Genomic DNA, 16,745 nt, shown 5'->3' with positions numbered 1-16,745 from the left:
CTCCCAACATTTTCCTCTAACTGTTTTATGGTCTTAGACTTAATGTTTAGATCTTTGATCCATTTTGAGTTAACTTTTGTATAGGGTGTGAGATATGGGTCTTCTTTCATTCTTTTGCATATGGATATCCAGTTCTCTAGGCACCATTTATTGAAGAGACTGTTCTGTCCCAGGTGAGTTGACTTGACTGCCTTATCAAAGATCAAATGTCCATAGATGAGAGGGTCTATATCTGAGCACTCTATTCGATTCCATTGGTCGATATATCTATCTTTATGCCAATATCATGCTGTTTTGACCACTGTGGCTTTATAATATGCCTTAAAGTCAGGCAGCATGAGACCTCCAGCTTCGTTTTTTTTCCTCAAGATGTTTTTAGCAATTCGGGGCACCCTGCCCTTCCAGATAAATTTGCTTATTGGTTTTTCTATTTCTGAAAAATAAGTTGTTGGGATTTTGATTGGTATTGCATTGAATCTGTAAATCAATTTAGGTAGGATTGACATCTTAACTATATTTAGTCTTGTAATCCATGAATATGGTATGCCCTTCCATCTATTTAGGTCTTCTGTGATTTCTTTTAACAGTTTCTTGTAGTTTTCTTTGAATAGGTCTTTTGTCTCTTTAGTTAAATTTATTCCTAGGTATTTTATTCTTTTAGTTGCAATTGTAAATGGGATTCATTTCTTGATTTCCCCCTCAGTTTGTTCATTACTAGTGTATAGAAATGCTACAGATTTTTGAATGTTGATCTTGTAATCTGCTACCTTGCTGTACTCATTTATTAGCTCTAGTAGTTTTGTTGTGGATTTTTCAGGGTCTTTGACGTATAGTATCATATCTGCAAACAGTGATAGTTTTACTTCTTTCTTTCCAATTTTGATGCCTTGTATTTCTTTTTCTTGTCTAATTTCTCTGGCTAGAACTTCCAACACGATGTTGAATAACAGTGGTGATAGTGGACATCCTTGTCTTGTTCCTGATATTAGGGGGAAAGTTTTCAATTTTTCCCCATTGAGGATGATATTAGCTGTGGGTTTTTCATATATTCCCTTTATCATTTTAAGGAAGTTCCCTTGTATTCCTATCCTTTGAAGTGTTTTCAACAGGAAAGGATGTTGAATCTTGTCAAGTGCCTTCTCTTCATCAATTGAGATGATCATGTGATTTTTCTACTTTGATTTGTTGATATGGTGTATTACATTAATTGATTTTCTTATGTTGAACCATCCTTGCATACCTGGGATGAATCCTACTAGGTCATGATGTATAATTCTTTTAATGTGTTGTTGAATACGATTTGCTAGAATTTCATTGAGGATTTTTGCATCTATATTCATTAGAGGGATTGGTCTGTAGTTTCCTTTTTTTGTAATATCTTTGCCTGGTTTTGGTATGAGGGTGATGTTGGCTTCATAGAATGAATTAGGTAGTTTTCCCTCCACTTCGATATTTTTGAAGAGTTTGAGGAGAGTTGGTACTAATTCTTTCTGGGATGTTTGGTAGAATTCACATGTGAAGCCGTCTGGTCCTGGACTTTTCTTTTTAGGAAGGTTTTGAATGACTGATTCAATTTCTTTACTTGTGATTGGTTTGTTGAGGTCATCTATTTCTTCTTGAGTCAAAGGTGGTTGTTCATGTCTTTCCAGGAACCCGTCCATTTCATCTAAATTGTTGTATTTATTAGTGTAAAGTTGTTCATAGTATCCTGTTATTACCTCCTTTATTTCTGTGAGATCAGTAGTTATGTCTCCTCTTCCATTTCTGATGTTATTTATTTGCATCCTCTCTCTTCTTCTTTTTGTCAATCTTGATAAGGGCCCATCAATCTTATTCATTTTCTCATAGAACCAACTTCTGGTCTTATTGATTTTCTCTATTGTTTTCATGTTTTCAATTTCATTTATTTCTGCTCTAATCTTTGTTATTTCTTTCCTTTTGCTTGCTTTGGGATTAGTTTGCTGTTCTTTCTCCAGTTCTTCCAAGTGGACAGTTAATTCCTGCATTTTTGCCTTTTCTTCTTTTCTGATATAGGCATTTAGGGCAATAAATTTCCCTCTTAGCTGCGTCCCATAAGTTTTGATATGTTGTGTTTTCATTTTCATTTGCCTCGAGGTATTTACTAATTTCTCTTGCAATTTCTTCTTTGACCCACTCGTTGTTTAAGAGTGTGTTGTTGAGCCTCCACGTATTTGTGACTTTTCTGGCACTCCGCCTATCATTGATTTCCAACTTCATTCCTTTATGATCCGAGAAATTGTTGTGTATGATTTCAATCTTTTTAAATTTGTTAAGACTTGCTTTGTGACCCAGCATATGGTCTATCTTTGAGAATGATCCATGAGCACTTGAGAAAAAGGTGTATCCTGCTGTTGTGGGATGTAATGTCCATAAATGTCTGTTATGTGTAGCTCATTTATTGTAATATTCAGATTCTCTGTTTCTTTATTGATCCTCTCTCTAGATGTTCTGTCCATTGATAAGAGTGGTGAATTGAAGTCTCCAACTATTATGGTATATGTGTCTATTTCCCTTTTCAGTGTTTGCAGTGTATTCCTCACGTATTTTGGGGCATTCTGGTATGGTGCGTAAATATTTATGATTGTTATGTCTTCTTGTTTAATTGTTCCTTTTATTAGTAGGTAGTGTCCTTCTTTGTCTCTTTTAACTGTTTTACATTTGAAGTCTAATTTGTTGGATATTAGTATAGCCACTCCTGCTCTTTTCTGGTTGTTATTTGCATGAAATATCTTTTCCCAACCTTTCACTTTCAACCTATGTTTATCTTTGGGTCTAAGATGTGTTTCCTGTAGACAGCATATAGAAGGATCCTTTTTTTTAATCCATTCTGCCAGTCTATGTCTTTTGATTGGGAAATTCAGTCCATTAACATTTAGTGTTATTATTGTTTGGATAATATTTTCCTCTACCATTTTGCCTTTTGTATTATATATATCATATCTGATTTTCCTTCTTTCTACACTCTTCTCCATACCTCTCTCTTCTGTCTTTTCGTATCTGACTCTAGTGCTCCCTTTAGTATTTCTTGCAGAGCTGGTCTCTTGGTCACAAATTCTCTCAGTGACTTTTTGTCTGAGCATGCTTTAATTTCTCCCTCATTTTTGAAGGACAATTTTGCTGGATATAGGAGTCTTGCTTGGCAGTTTTTCTCTTTTAGTAATTTAAATATATCATCCCACTGTCTTCTAGCTTCCATGGTTTCTGCTGAGATATCTACATATAGTCTTATTGGGTTTCCCTTGTATGTGATGGATTGTTTTTCTCTTGCTGCTTTCAAGATCCTCTCTTTCTCTTTGACCTCTGACATTCTGACTAGTAAGTGTCTTGGAGAATGCCTATTTGGGTCTAATCTCTTTGGGGTGCGCTGTACTTCTTGGATTTGTAATTTTAGGCCTTTTATAAGAGTTGGGAAATTTTCAGTGATAATTTCTTCCATTAGTTTTTCTCCTCCTTTTCCCTTCTCTTCTCCTTCTGGGATACCCACAACACGTATATTTGTGCGGTTCATATTGTCCTTGAGTTCCCTGATCCCCGTTCAAATTTTTCCATTCTTTTCCCGATAGTTTCTATTTCTTTTTGGATTTCAGATGTTCCATCCTCCAAATCACTAATTCTATCTTCTGTCTCTTTAAATCTATCATTGTAGGTATCCATTGTTTTTTCCATCTTTTCTACTTTATCCTTCACTTCCATAAGTTCTGTGATTTGTTTTTTCAGTTTTTCTATTTCTTCTTTTTTCAGCCCATGTCTTCTTCATGTCCTCCCTCAATTTATCGATTTCATTTTTGAAGAAGTTTTCCATTTCTGTTCGTATATTCAGCATTAGTTGTCTCAGCTCCTGTATCTCATTTGAACTTTTGGTTTGTTCCTTTGACTGGGCCATATTTTCAATTTTCTGAGCATGATCCATTATCTTCTACTGGCATCTGAGCATTTAGTCAGGTTTCCCTGGGTGTTGGACCCAACAGGTGGAAAGATTTTTCTGTGAAATCTTTGGGTTCTGTTTTTCTTATCCTGCCCAGTAGGTGGCGCTCGTGGCACACATTTGTCTGTGGGTCCAACCAGTAAAAGGTGCTGTGGGTCCTTTAACTTTGGAAAACTCTCTCCGTGGGGAAGGTTCACCAGCTGAAGCGGCTTGGAAGAGTGCCAGCCGGCCTGGGGATCCGAACGTGGGGAGAGTCACCGGCCGCCACAGCCCGGGAGAGCGCCCGTCCGTATTTCCTAGTCAGCCCGGGGTGCCAGGCATGGCGGGAGAGCGCCAGCCGCCCCAGCCCAGGAGAGTGCACCATTCCCAGCCGGACCAGGGAGTCACGTGTTTGGAAGGGACCCCCCTGGTCACTGTTCTCCATGGCCTAAGGATTTCTGCTCCTATTCTCTCAGTTGGTCTGGGGGGCCACGTGTGGTGGGGATGCCCACCACCGTGGCTTGAGGGGACCACCTCCCCAATTCTTCCAGCTGGCCCGGGAAGGAGGAGGGGAGGGACTCCAGCCACTTGCCTCCCCGCCCGGAGAAGCCCGCGCCCCTCGGCGATCTCATCGGAGCGGGTTCTCTCAACCAGTCAGCCATTCCAGGATGGCGTATGCTGTCTTTTTTATCTCTGTTGTGGCTCCGGGAGCTGTTCTGTATCATTTCTACTCCCCTAGTAGCTGTTCTGGAGGAGGAACTAAGATCCACGCGTCTTACTAAGCCACCATCTTCTCCGGAGACAAGAGGCTAAATCTTTATTGCATCGGAACTATGACCACTCTCTCCATCTTCAGTCCATCATGGCTGCCTTGTGAACTGCCGGACACTCCTCTTTTTTCTATGTAGAAGCTTTTGATTAGATGTAGATGTGACCCCACCCATTCTGGGTGTGTCTTGATTAGTTTATTGGAATCTTTTGAAAGAGGAAACATTTTGGAGAGAGTTGGAAGCAACAGAAGTGACAGAGCCAACAAAAACTTCAGAGCAGAGCCTAGAGAAACAACAAAAGCCTCAGAGCTGAAAGAAATGACAAAGCCTAGAGAAATGATGGAAGTCTCAGAGCTGACAGAAACTTCACAGTAGAGCTGACATGGATGCAGACATGTGGAGAACAGAGACATGGATGTTTGGAGATGCTTGGATCCCAGTAGACATTGCCATGTGATGTTAAGCAAACCAGAACCTTGGAGAGAGCCAAGCAAAGCCAAGAAATGAAAGCCAACCCCGGAGAAGTAAAGTGAGGAACCACCACAGGTTGCTGGAAACAACTGAGCCCAGGAGCAAAGGCCCAGCAGATGCCCGCCATGTGACTAAATATATTTGAAAGCACTAGGAATTTTGACTCTAAATTTAGACCCCTGATGGCTAATGATGTTGAGCATCTTTTCAAGTGCTTCCTGACGTTTGTATATCTTCTTTGGAGAGATATCTGACCAAGTCTTTTGACCATTTTTCAGTTGGGTTTTTATCCTTTCATCATTAGGTTGAAGGATTTGTTTATATATGCTTAATATTAACACTTTGTTGGATATATACAATTTGCAAATATTTTCTTTCATTGTGTAGATTGCCATTTTACTTTCATGATAAAGTCCTTGGAGGAACAAAGTTTTAAAAAATTTTATTGTCTATTTAACTATTTTTTCTTTTGTAGCTGGTACTTGGGAGTAAGTCTGACAAAACATTGCCTAAAAAAAAGGACCTGAACATGCTTTCCTACATTTTCTGTAGTTTGATAGACATAGCTTTACATTAAATATCTTTGATAATTTCTTACTTGATTTTTGTGTATGGCATGAGGTAGGTATCCTCCTTCTTTCCTTCCTTTCTTTCTTTTTTTCTTTTTTGCAAATGGTGATCCAATTATCCAAGCACTAATTGTTGGAGATTTATCCCAATTAAATGGTCTTTGTTATCTTGTCAAAAATTTAATTTGCCATAAATGTGAGGGTTAATTTCTGCACTCTCAATTATATTTCGTTTGTCTGTTTGTCTGTCCTTATGCTAGTACAGTACTGTTTTGATTGCTGTAGCTTTGTAATAAATTTTGAGATTAAGAAGTATCAGTCCTCCAGCTTCATTCTTCTTTTTCAAGAGAGCTTTAGCTATACATATTCTTTTACCCTTCCATATCAATTTGATGGCTGGCTTTTCCATTTCTGCAAGTTAAGGTGGTGGGATTTTAATTGGGATTAATTTGATTCTATGAAGAACTTTGGGTAGTATTGACATATTAATCATATTTAGCTTTTTCCTCAATGAACACAGAATGCCCTTCCACTTATATATGTCATCTTTGATTTCTTTTAGCAACGCTTTGTAGTTTTCTGTGTACAAACCCTTACATACTTGGTAGATTCATTCCTAGCTATTTGAATTTTCAGTTGCTCTGATAATGAAATTGTTTTCTTGATTTCTTCTTCTGGTTGTTCATTGCTTGTGTATAGAAACACTACTGGTTTTGGATTTAGATTTTGTACCCCACCACTTTGCTGAATTAATTTATTAGCTCTAGGAGCTTTGTTCTCCATTTTTCAGGATTTTCTGTATAAAGGATTATTTCTGCAAATAGGGAAAAATTCACTTCTTCCTTTCCAGTTTACATACCTTTTTATTTCTTTTTCTTGCTACTTGCTCTTGCAGGAACTTCCAGTGCAATCTTGAATATCAGCTATGACAGTCGGCACCCTTGTATTGTTCCTGATCTTAGAAGGAAAGCATTAAGTCTATGACCATTAAGAAAAGTGTTAGCTGTGGGCTTTTCATACATGAAGCAGGGTATTTTCATGACTAGATTTGTATGATGAGAGCCACATATCACTCTTAAATTGACCATAAACTTGAATTAATCACTTCTAAAATAACTTATTCTTAAGCTTTTTGGTTTATATCCAAGTCCATTTGGGTGCAATCTAGAACTCAGTGTTGAGAGAATTACAAAGTTAGACATCACATGTAGAAAAACCAATATGATTTAGGACAAGTGTACCATGAAGGGCAGGTACAGGGTAGAGCAGGAAAGGAGTGAAAGTCCAGAAGACAAGGATGTATGTTACAGAATCAATGCTAGTCATAATCCAGTAATAATTATTTATGAGGAAATCAAGGCTGTTTTCTCTGGTGGAGACCTAATTCCACGTGTGCCATGAGTCAAGGATTCCTATGTTAGAGCCACGGAGGATATTGAAATTTTCTTAAGACCATGGGTTAATTGATACATACAATTCAATGATGTTCATGTTGTTATCCATAAAATAGAGGTATTCATAACTTTTTTTAGCTAGAGAATCTAAGAATGCCTACATTTGAGCCTGGGAGAGGAGTGTCCACTCTGTTTCTCTTGAAGCACATTTCTTGTTCTTGCTGATTGGGTGGGGTTACTCCCAGATGAAGGGTTTGGGATTCATAACATGGGGTTCTGTAAATTGTGGCCAAGACTTGCATCTGAAGGCTTCTTTCTCCATTCTCAGCTTTGCTCACCTACTGTTTGTCTGGTTGTGAGAGAAAGCCCAGAGAAAGACAGGTGTCAGCTGAGCTTTTGACAATGCAACCACAGGTGAGTAGGGAAACCTTTAGCTGAAATTACACCTCTATTGCTGGCAGATAGGAAGCTTTCTCCTATTGGATGGATATTCCAAGTGCTTTAATCAGCTATTCAAGTATCTGAGCTTCATTTAAGTTTACCCAGGACTCTAGAATAGCTGTGATAAATTTGGGACTCATCAACAAGTATCTTTTTTCTCAACAATAAATTGTTTTTCCAACCTTCATTGTGAATAAATGAGAGATATTTCCTTTTTCTCATGCAATGCATGGCCTCATTGTAGAAACATGCACTCAATCATTTTAGTGCCTGAAATAGTTTTAGATATACAGTGATAGAGATGAGTAAGACCAGAAGTTAACCATCAGTAGGCAGGCTAATGTTTCAGCAATTGTATTCTATCAATCCAGTATTATAGAAGCTGGGGTGTAGGGTTTTGCATTGTTAACAGGAACACAAGAGAGAAGGTTAGCAAATTAAAGGAAAGAAGGACTCATTATTTATTTTCCCAAATTTTAAATTTCTTAAAGTTTTGATATAATATTTTTGCACATTTTGAAAGATTCAGTAAAAGGAAAATTAAAATTCTTACCACTATTATTTCCAATTACCCAACTCCAATTTTTGTAGATCAATTTTATAGAAATTTTATAAATGGATGCTATATATAGGAAGCATTATTTCTCCAATTTTGCTTGTGCATTCAGGAGGAATATATTAGGTAGAATAAAAACTCATACCATTGTGAAAAGTTTTCAAGATTTTGAGAGACCAGGAGCAATGGTTCATTTAATCTTGAACAGACAGATGAGATGAATATACAAGACAGACAATGAAAACTGGTGTTCATAAGCCCCAGAAAAAGTTGAGAATGGGAGTGTCCTCCATAGGAATGATCAGGCTAGGGCCATCTTTCAGTATAACAGTAAAACAAGTGGCCCCTATTTGTTATCTTGAATCATTTGTACTTATGTATTATAATGAACATGTGAGCTATACAGAATTGAGAGAGTTAGCACTTACTGACCCAGAGTTCTGATGAAACCTCTTCAATTTTGAAGAATTCTGGATATTACTTCAAATTCCCTGCCATTTTACTGAATAATATATCTGTGGATTGAGTTTATATAGAAACACTTCATACATTAGATCATTGGATCTGTCAGAACTCCTAAAGTGTTGTTGAACAATTTTGTAAATTAGAGGCAGATGAGGACATTTATATGAAGGAATAATCTAACCATCGTAATTGTTGAGAATTGACATATCATGGATATTTCTTGCCTTATGCTGAGTCTGTAGATTTACTTGAAATTGGTGGAAAAGTGTGTTTTATTATGAATACTCAAGTACAAGTTTTTAATCAGCACCAGGAAGTCATAATTACAGGTATTAGGAAATTTCAAGTTGTACATCATACCACATATTATGTGATGTTCCTTTACAATGGAGTTTTATATATTCAGAGTGTGTATATGTCTGAGTATATTTGAAAGGCAGATGGCACTTCAGTATTGAAAGTGATCATACTGTAACTCCATGTACATTTTGAGCCTTATATACAGTCTCTCCTTCCTCAGTGCTGTCATTTTGAGCAACACACTCAGGACATTGGTACGGATGGCCCTTTGTGAACCCAAATTTCTGTGATTTAGGAGTTAGTCACCTTAAAAGATGTAACTGTACACTTCACCCAGGAAAAATGGGCCCTGCTAAACACATCCCAGAGAAAGCTGTTTAGAGAAGTGATGCTGGAGAATATTAATCATCTGTTCTCAGTGGGTAAGTCTCACACAATTTTCTACCCTCAATACCTATCATCTAGCAAATACCTATGTATTTATCATATATCATCTTCTATTTATTCATTCAAGTATTGAGATCAGCTTCCCCATATTGTTATATAATCTTTGTTTATCCTTTTATATTTTTGCACTTTATATTTTTAATATAGTTGTTATTTTTATTATTCTATAGCATAAAAAGCTGCTTAAATGAAATTTGTTTCCTTATGTGTTAAAAAACTTATTAGAGTAATTGTGGGTTTACAAAATAGTCATGCATAAAATACAGGATTCTCATACAGCACCCCATCACCACCATTTTGCGATGTGTGGAACATTTATTAAAACTGATGACAGCACTTCTTTATAATTGTGCTAGTTTTAAAATTGCAGCTACCTTTGTTACAGTTGATGAAATATTACTAAAATAGTATCATTAAATATCATGCATAGTTGACATTAAGTGTATTTTCCCACATGCCACCCTATTATTTATACCTTGTATTAGTGTCATACATTTGTTATAATTCATGAAAAACTCATACTATTAATGATAGTCTATCATGTATAATAATGATTAGTGTATTATGCAGTCTTGTTTTTAACTATTAATTTTTATTATAGTTGTATCTGACCTAAAATTTCCCCTTTTAACCACATATATTTATACAATTCAGTGCTATTAATTACAGTTGCAGTAATTTGCTACCATCATCATCATCCATTTCCAAACCTTTACAATCAACCCAAAATGAAATTCTGTATAAATTAACTATCAACTCCCCATTCTCTACCCCTAAATCATCCCCTGCCAACTTATATTCTAGATTCTAACTCTGTGAATTTCTAATGAATATGAGTTAGTTCCTATTTATATAGAATTTATCCTTCCTTATTTTTACTTCAGTAAAACCTAGTTCAGAATTTAATGTTTTTGAGTACAACTTAATATCTTTCTTAAATTTTAGTGTCCAATAGTTGGAGTAGTGCTGGGAATTCAGTGAGTTAATTTTTGTATGGATAAATATGTCACTAAACATTTTAAAATAATTACTCTATTCCAGGGCTTTTGCTGAATCTTTAAAACACAGCAGTGAAACCATCACATATGTCATTTTCCACACAGAACTTAGATTGTTCTGGTAGACTTTACATTTATTGGATTATTATATATATAATTATCAAACATTATAGAAACAGCAGTTCTCCCCATTTAGAATTTAGAGAATTCTGCAGTATCTCTTTGAAACTATGCATGAGCAACAACAAATACAAGTCCCCACTATAATGAGCACAGGGTCAAACATTACCCCTTTGCTGCTAAAATATTGTCAGTGTTCTGTGTTCAGAGTAATTTTGCCTTGCTGACCTTCAATGCTGAACTTATTCTATGGTAGCCTACCATGGACTTGATTTATTTCACTGTTACTAATACAAGTAAAAGCAAGATATTTTCTTTCCTACAAACAGGATATCTGGTCTCCAAAATGGATACACTTTCCCAGTTGGCACAAGAAGTGCATGTGTGGAGAGAAGGAATAGGATTTCTCCAAGACCAGAATCAAGGTGAGCTCTAGGAGCAATCTGGTCAGTTAGTAGAGAAGCGACCTGGTCAGTTCATAAGCTGTTGGAAATATTAATTTCAGGCTTCTGTAAGTGAATTAAGATTTATGAAATGTAGGTGAGGATATTGGGGAAATTTTCTTCATATGTGGTCATTACTGCTTGTACTTATCAAGCTCTATTCATGTGACTTTGACTTTGATAAAGGGATATTCATGTACTATTGGAGTTAAACTTTCACATAAGTTTCCTGTCCTGATCCTTCTCCTGAAGATTTTCCCTTATTACTTCCTTGACATTCCAATTTTTAATTTTTCTTATATTTCAATTCTGAAAATTTTTCTGATTTCTAATATCCTGTAATGCTTTTTTCTGCCCAGAGTATTCATTAGATAGATTGTTTTCCCAACTAAGTGTCAATACTTAGAACATACTGACAGGGATTTTGGGGACTTTCCAACATTTTCATTACCCTCATGCTAATCTAAAAATTTATTGTGTTTCTTTTCCAATTTTTACAGGCAGGAAAAGTACCTTTAAAAAAGAAGTAATGAAATTCACGTATCCTATCTGCAGGAAAGACACAACTAACATCACATCATTGGTAAATATTGCTGTGTACCCTGGTTTTCCAAATAGACACTTGGGAGTGGATGATTTAGGAATTCAAAACAATCACAAAAGTTTAACTAATGTTGGAATTAAATGCTAATCTAACAAATAAGTGTGATAATTTGAATTTAAGGAAAAATTAACCTGAATGCAAAACTCTAACCTGAGTTTATTAAAAGATAATTGCAAAATCAAGGTTCATGTATATAATGTTTGAAAGTGATTGAATAACTCAGTTATTGCGGTGCTGAAATAGAGAAAATCTCTGGTCATAAAAGAGAATAATTTCTATGTAAACTTAACATGGGAAAGATTTTAATTGGAGACCAGGACTGGAGGATTAATCCAGATTTCTTATGTAGGAAAATGAGAAAATTTTTGTATGCGGACAAATGTTTTACAATTTCTCATCTTATTCCTTACAGCAGAGATCTCAAACTCAAAAGAATTGCTTTAAATGTAATTATTTACAAGAAGATACCACTCACAGACCCACAGTGACTCAATCTGCATTATTTCACATGACAAAGAAACTGTATTTCAGCAAACCACTTGCAAAAGTCCTCAGTGCCCTGTCATCTTTTAATGAATATAAGCAGAATCACACTAGATATAAATCAGATGATTGTCATCAAAGTCCTAAATGCTTTTTAAAAAGCTCTGGCCTCAGACAATACAATGGACTGTACATTGGAAAGAAACAATATGAATGCCATTTTTGTGGAAAAACCTTCAGTCAATGCTCTACCCTCAGATGACATGAAAGAACTCACACTGGAGAGAAACCCTATGAATGTCATCTATGTGGGAAAGCTTTCAGTCAGTGCTCTTCCCTCAGATGACATGGGAGAACTCACACTGGGATTAAACCCCTGAATGTCATCTATGTGGGAAAGCTTTCCATCAATATTCTTATCTTAGAGAACATGAGAGAACTCACACTGGAGAGAAATCCTATGAATGTCATCTATGTGGGGAAACCTATAGTCAATATTCTAATCTTAGAGAACATAAGAGAACTCACAGTGGAGAGAAATATTATCAGTGTCATGTATGTGGAAAAGCCTTCAGTCAATGTTCTTATCTTCAGCAACATGAGAGATACCACACTAGAGAGAAACCCTATGAATATCATCTGTGTGGGAAAGCTTTCTTTAAACAGTGTAGCCTGAGACAACATGAGAGAATTCACACTGGAGAGAAACCCCATGAATGTCATTTATGTGGGAAAACCTTCAGTGAATATTTTATCCTCAGATGACATGAGAGAACTCACACTGGAGAGAGGCCCTATGAATGTCATCTATGTGGAAAAGCCTTCAGCCAAAGTTCTTATCTTCGAAAACATGAGAGAACTCACACTGGAGAGAAACCCCATGAATGCCATCTTTGTGGGAAAGCCTTTGGGTGATATTCAAGTCTTAGAGAACATGAGAAAATTAACACTGGAGAGAAGCCCCATACATGTCATGTATGTGGAAAAGCCTTCATTCAAAATTCTTATCTTCAAAAACATCAGCGAACTCACACTGGAGAAAAACCCTATACATGCCATGTATATAGGAAAACTTTTAGTCAAAATTTTAGTCTTAGAAGGCATAAGAGAACTCACACTGGAGAGAAACCCCATGAATGTCATCCATGTGGAAAAGCTTTCACTCATGGTTCTGCCTTCTGGCAACATGAGAGAAAAGACACTGGACAGAAACCATAAGAATATCATCTATGTGGAGAAACATTAGTTTTTCTAATCTGAGACATGAGATTATTGAAACTGGAAGAGCAACCCTATAAGTGTCATAGATGTGGGAAAGCCTTCAGTCAATATTCTGGCCTTTGATGAAATGACAGTACTCATATTATAAATGTTTTTAATGTGGAAGAGACTTCAGCCATAGCTTTAATCTTTAAACACACCAGAGAACTCACATACTGAAGAAACAGTGTATTTTTAATTGGTATAGAAGTCCCTTTAATCATCTGTACTACTTCAGTTAATCTAAGGAAATTCACACAGAAGAGAATTTATGTGAATGTCATCTATATATGAAAGCCTGATAGGAGATGGTTCAAATGATATATCATATGAGAGAACTCACAAGATGTAAGGGAACTGGAGAGTCCTCTTCTACCACTCTGATAAGCAAAACTGAGACATTGCATGTGAGAAATTCTGTGTCTTTATTTAATGTGAGTGCCTTAATTTATAATTTATTCTTTAATAAAATGAATGAACTCCACAGGGAGTTTTAGGGAGTTTTATCATATAGCTAAACACGGGTTTAGGGTATTTTATCATATAGCTAAACACGGGTTATGGTGTTCTAAAGAAAATTCAGTTTAGGATTAACCATGAAAACATGAAACAAGAGGGAAAAAATCCTTTCTTGGAAGATGATGCCCCTTGGGATTCCAGAAAATTGATGGTTGAAAATGTATTCCATGGGTAATTATTTATTCAGATATTTGGAAGACTATGATCATCAGTTATTGTGTCTTTGAAAGGGATTGTGTTTGAGCAAATGGAGACCAGTAGTGGAAATACTATAGGTTTGGGGATAGTAAGTATGAAGCCTGTGATTTGGGAGCCTTCTAAAGTAAATGTATATGGTCCTGTGGTTGCCTATAATAAGTTAGTGATGGACATTTTCTGGGTCAGTGATCAAATATCCTAAAGGTAGAAATAGATATGTTTGCTTTGTTTCTAATTTAGTTGAAATAAATACTTCATGTCAGTGACTAGAATCTTTCTCGGTGTGTGAGAGCATTTTGAATACAGTAGTTCACTGAGCCAAGCAGAGGTCCACATCATTGTTACTGCCTGGTGGAGGCCATAGTGGCTTTCATGAGGGTCAAAATATCTGGGACTGCAGGTACCAAAGGGGGCACTTCTCACTCAGGCACTGATAGTCTAATTAACCACCATACTCCATTTGCCTTTTCCACTGGCCACACAAGGCTATTACAGGCAAAAATGGTGGAGTGGAGGACAGCTGCAGATAGGATCTCTTTTATGAAGTCAGTAATGTCCTTTTTCCCACCATTATACTGTTGCCATTGTTGTGCAATGCAAGGAGGTGGGAGCACAGTGGGTGCATGGTCTTTGACTCCCCAATCCATGATAGCCAGAGTTATTGGGATAGGGGAGCATGTACTTGTAGTCAACATTGGGATGTGCAATGGTGCATGAATGGTGCAATTCCTACAATGTATTCCTTGGTGAAAAGCATGACCAAAGAGGTGGTCAAAGGACTGAAGAGACTAACACACAGGGTTGCAGTAGCCTTCTGTCCACATACTTGTGTGGAAGGTGCAAAACCTCAAAATGTTACTCACCACCCTCTTCCCTCTGCATTTCCTTGAATGATAACTGACCTGGTACCTGTAGCCAAAAGTGTTATGAGGTTTTTTTCAATACTCCCAAGTAGTATACACAGTAGGGCATATAGTCTGTGGTCCCTAGGGGACGTTCAGAGTCTTTGGCCCCACCTTAGACCATTTTCAATTTGTCAAGTCTTGGTGAAGAGGCCCCTCCCAAGGGCCTGACTCCTCAATCAGAGACAAATGGAGAGATAGGAGATCTATTAGTTCCTCCACCTCCTCTACTGTCCATATCTCAGATTGAGGGGAGAGCAATAGGAAGGAGGATACTTTTCCTATTGAACTAAGGATCCTCCTAATTTGTATGGTACCCAAGGGTCTCCATTGGAGAGCCCATATATGCTGTCATTTGGGATCCCTTGGTCGTATACCCACAAAAACATAGCTTGGTGGGTGTGGGTTCTGAAGAAGGGGTAGCTGACGACCCATCCCACAGATCTCAGGACTTACTGGATTATCAGGCAAGTGCTTGCTGCCCAGAAGTCTAGTTAATTTGTCAATTTCCTAAGCAGTCATAGTATAGAATAAGGAGGGTTTGATAAACTTGTTCAACAGCACCTCCCAGGGGAATATCTGGGTGGAGAGCAGAACCAGCTTGCAGACCCACTCAGGAGGAGAACCTCATAATAAAACCATCAATTGACCCACCACAAATTGGAACTAAGTCCCTCCAGTGGGTGGAATATCCATGTACTAAAATCTAGTTGTCTCGGTGTGACCACAGCATCTGCCTTGCTACTCCAAGGCTTAGTTGGAACTCAGAGGATATCACCCTGAGTGATATGTTCTAGTCTTCTGAATAATGACAAGCTTTACATTAACTACAAGATCAGTCTGGGTGACCTGATTGTAGGTATGCCTCATTCCACAATGAGAACAGATATAAGAAGCAATGTACCAGGGGAGTCTATGCTAGGTAGGGACCCTAAACTCATTGATCTCAGCATTGGAACCAGCTAGTCATCTCCATGGAATTCATGGGAAGATTCCCAAAATCCCATTTATTACCACTCTTCCTCCAGTCAATGGAGACTGCATGCTCTATATTCCTCACCTGTGGGTTTTTACCTCTTCCCGGGCTGGTGGGGCAGGGGCAAAACTTCAGTTTCACCCACAAAACAGAATTGTCTTCTTCAGTGTCCTGTTTGAGGCATGCGGAAGACTTAGGAACACATGCATTCCTCCCAGTACAGAATCCATGGACTTGGAGGGTAGCTTTGTAGTGTTCTAAATATTTACAGTCCTGCCAGACTTCTTCCTCCTGCTGTTTATGGCTCCTAGGTAGGTGTTAACCTCTAACTTAGTGAGACCACCATTCCTGATAGCATTGGCATTAGCAGTGTTTTCTGGAGGCATCAGATCAATTTTGGCTTTGTCTATCCTGTTTTAGTAACCAAAGCTACAGTGCCCGAAGCTGGGCCCCACCCTTTCCTTTGCCTTTCCCTGGTCATTCTTTGTCTTCCCTTTATAGTCTTTCAATGCATCTTCTGTTGGCTGGCTTTCATTCATCCAGATTTGCTCCCATGAAAAATGGCTGATTCTGTGCTGTTCTTTCTGCCCCAATGTGGAAACTTTTTTCGCCACTTTTGCCACCATGATCCCCAGGTACAACAGAAGAGGCAGGAGTGTCTTCCACTAGAGAGCCCCATGTCACATGAAAGCCTCCAGGGCTGTTTGAGACCAGACTGTCTCATCCACATCTTAATGAGGAGTGGATAATATAGCTACATGGAGTGGAGCAGTATAGCCATGTCTATCACCTTTACTTGAATTGCAGTTAGGACCTCTTGAACAGCTTTCTAGGGGATTTTTACTCATTGAGGAGTTTTGTACTTGGGAACAATCCTATGATGCTCCAAGCAACCCATACACTA

The 16,745-nt window shown here is 37.6% G+C and overlaps 1 pseudogene across 1 annotated transcript in view; it reads left to right on the top strand.

The window, feature by feature from the left end:
* LOC143674112 (uncharacterized) overlaps positions 1–14,980 on the top strand; it is an 87,326-nt pseudogene extending 72,346 nt beyond the window's left edge. Inside the window, exons 2-6 of the transcript XR_013170874.1 lie at positions 7,458–7,543; positions 9,187–9,313; positions 10,786–10,881; positions 11,400–11,482; positions 11,916–14,980. The product of XR_013170874.1 is annotated as an uncharacterized LOC143674112 (transcript). The remainder of the gene's footprint in view (positions 1–7,457; positions 7,544–9,186; positions 9,314–10,785; positions 10,882–11,399; positions 11,483–11,915) is intronic.
* Positions 14,981–16,745: the final 1,765 nt, after the last annotated feature.

Source organism: Tamandua tetradactyla, chromosome 2, assembly GCF_023851605.1.
Source record: "Tamandua tetradactyla isolate mTamTet1 chromosome 2, mTamTet1.pri, whole genome shotgun sequence".
Taxonomy (NCBI): domain Eukaryota; kingdom Metazoa; phylum Chordata; class Mammalia; order Pilosa; family Myrmecophagidae; genus Tamandua; species Tamandua tetradactyla.
Note: the sequence above shows the minus strand (reverse complement) of the source record. Positions and strands in the feature narration are given on the sequence as shown.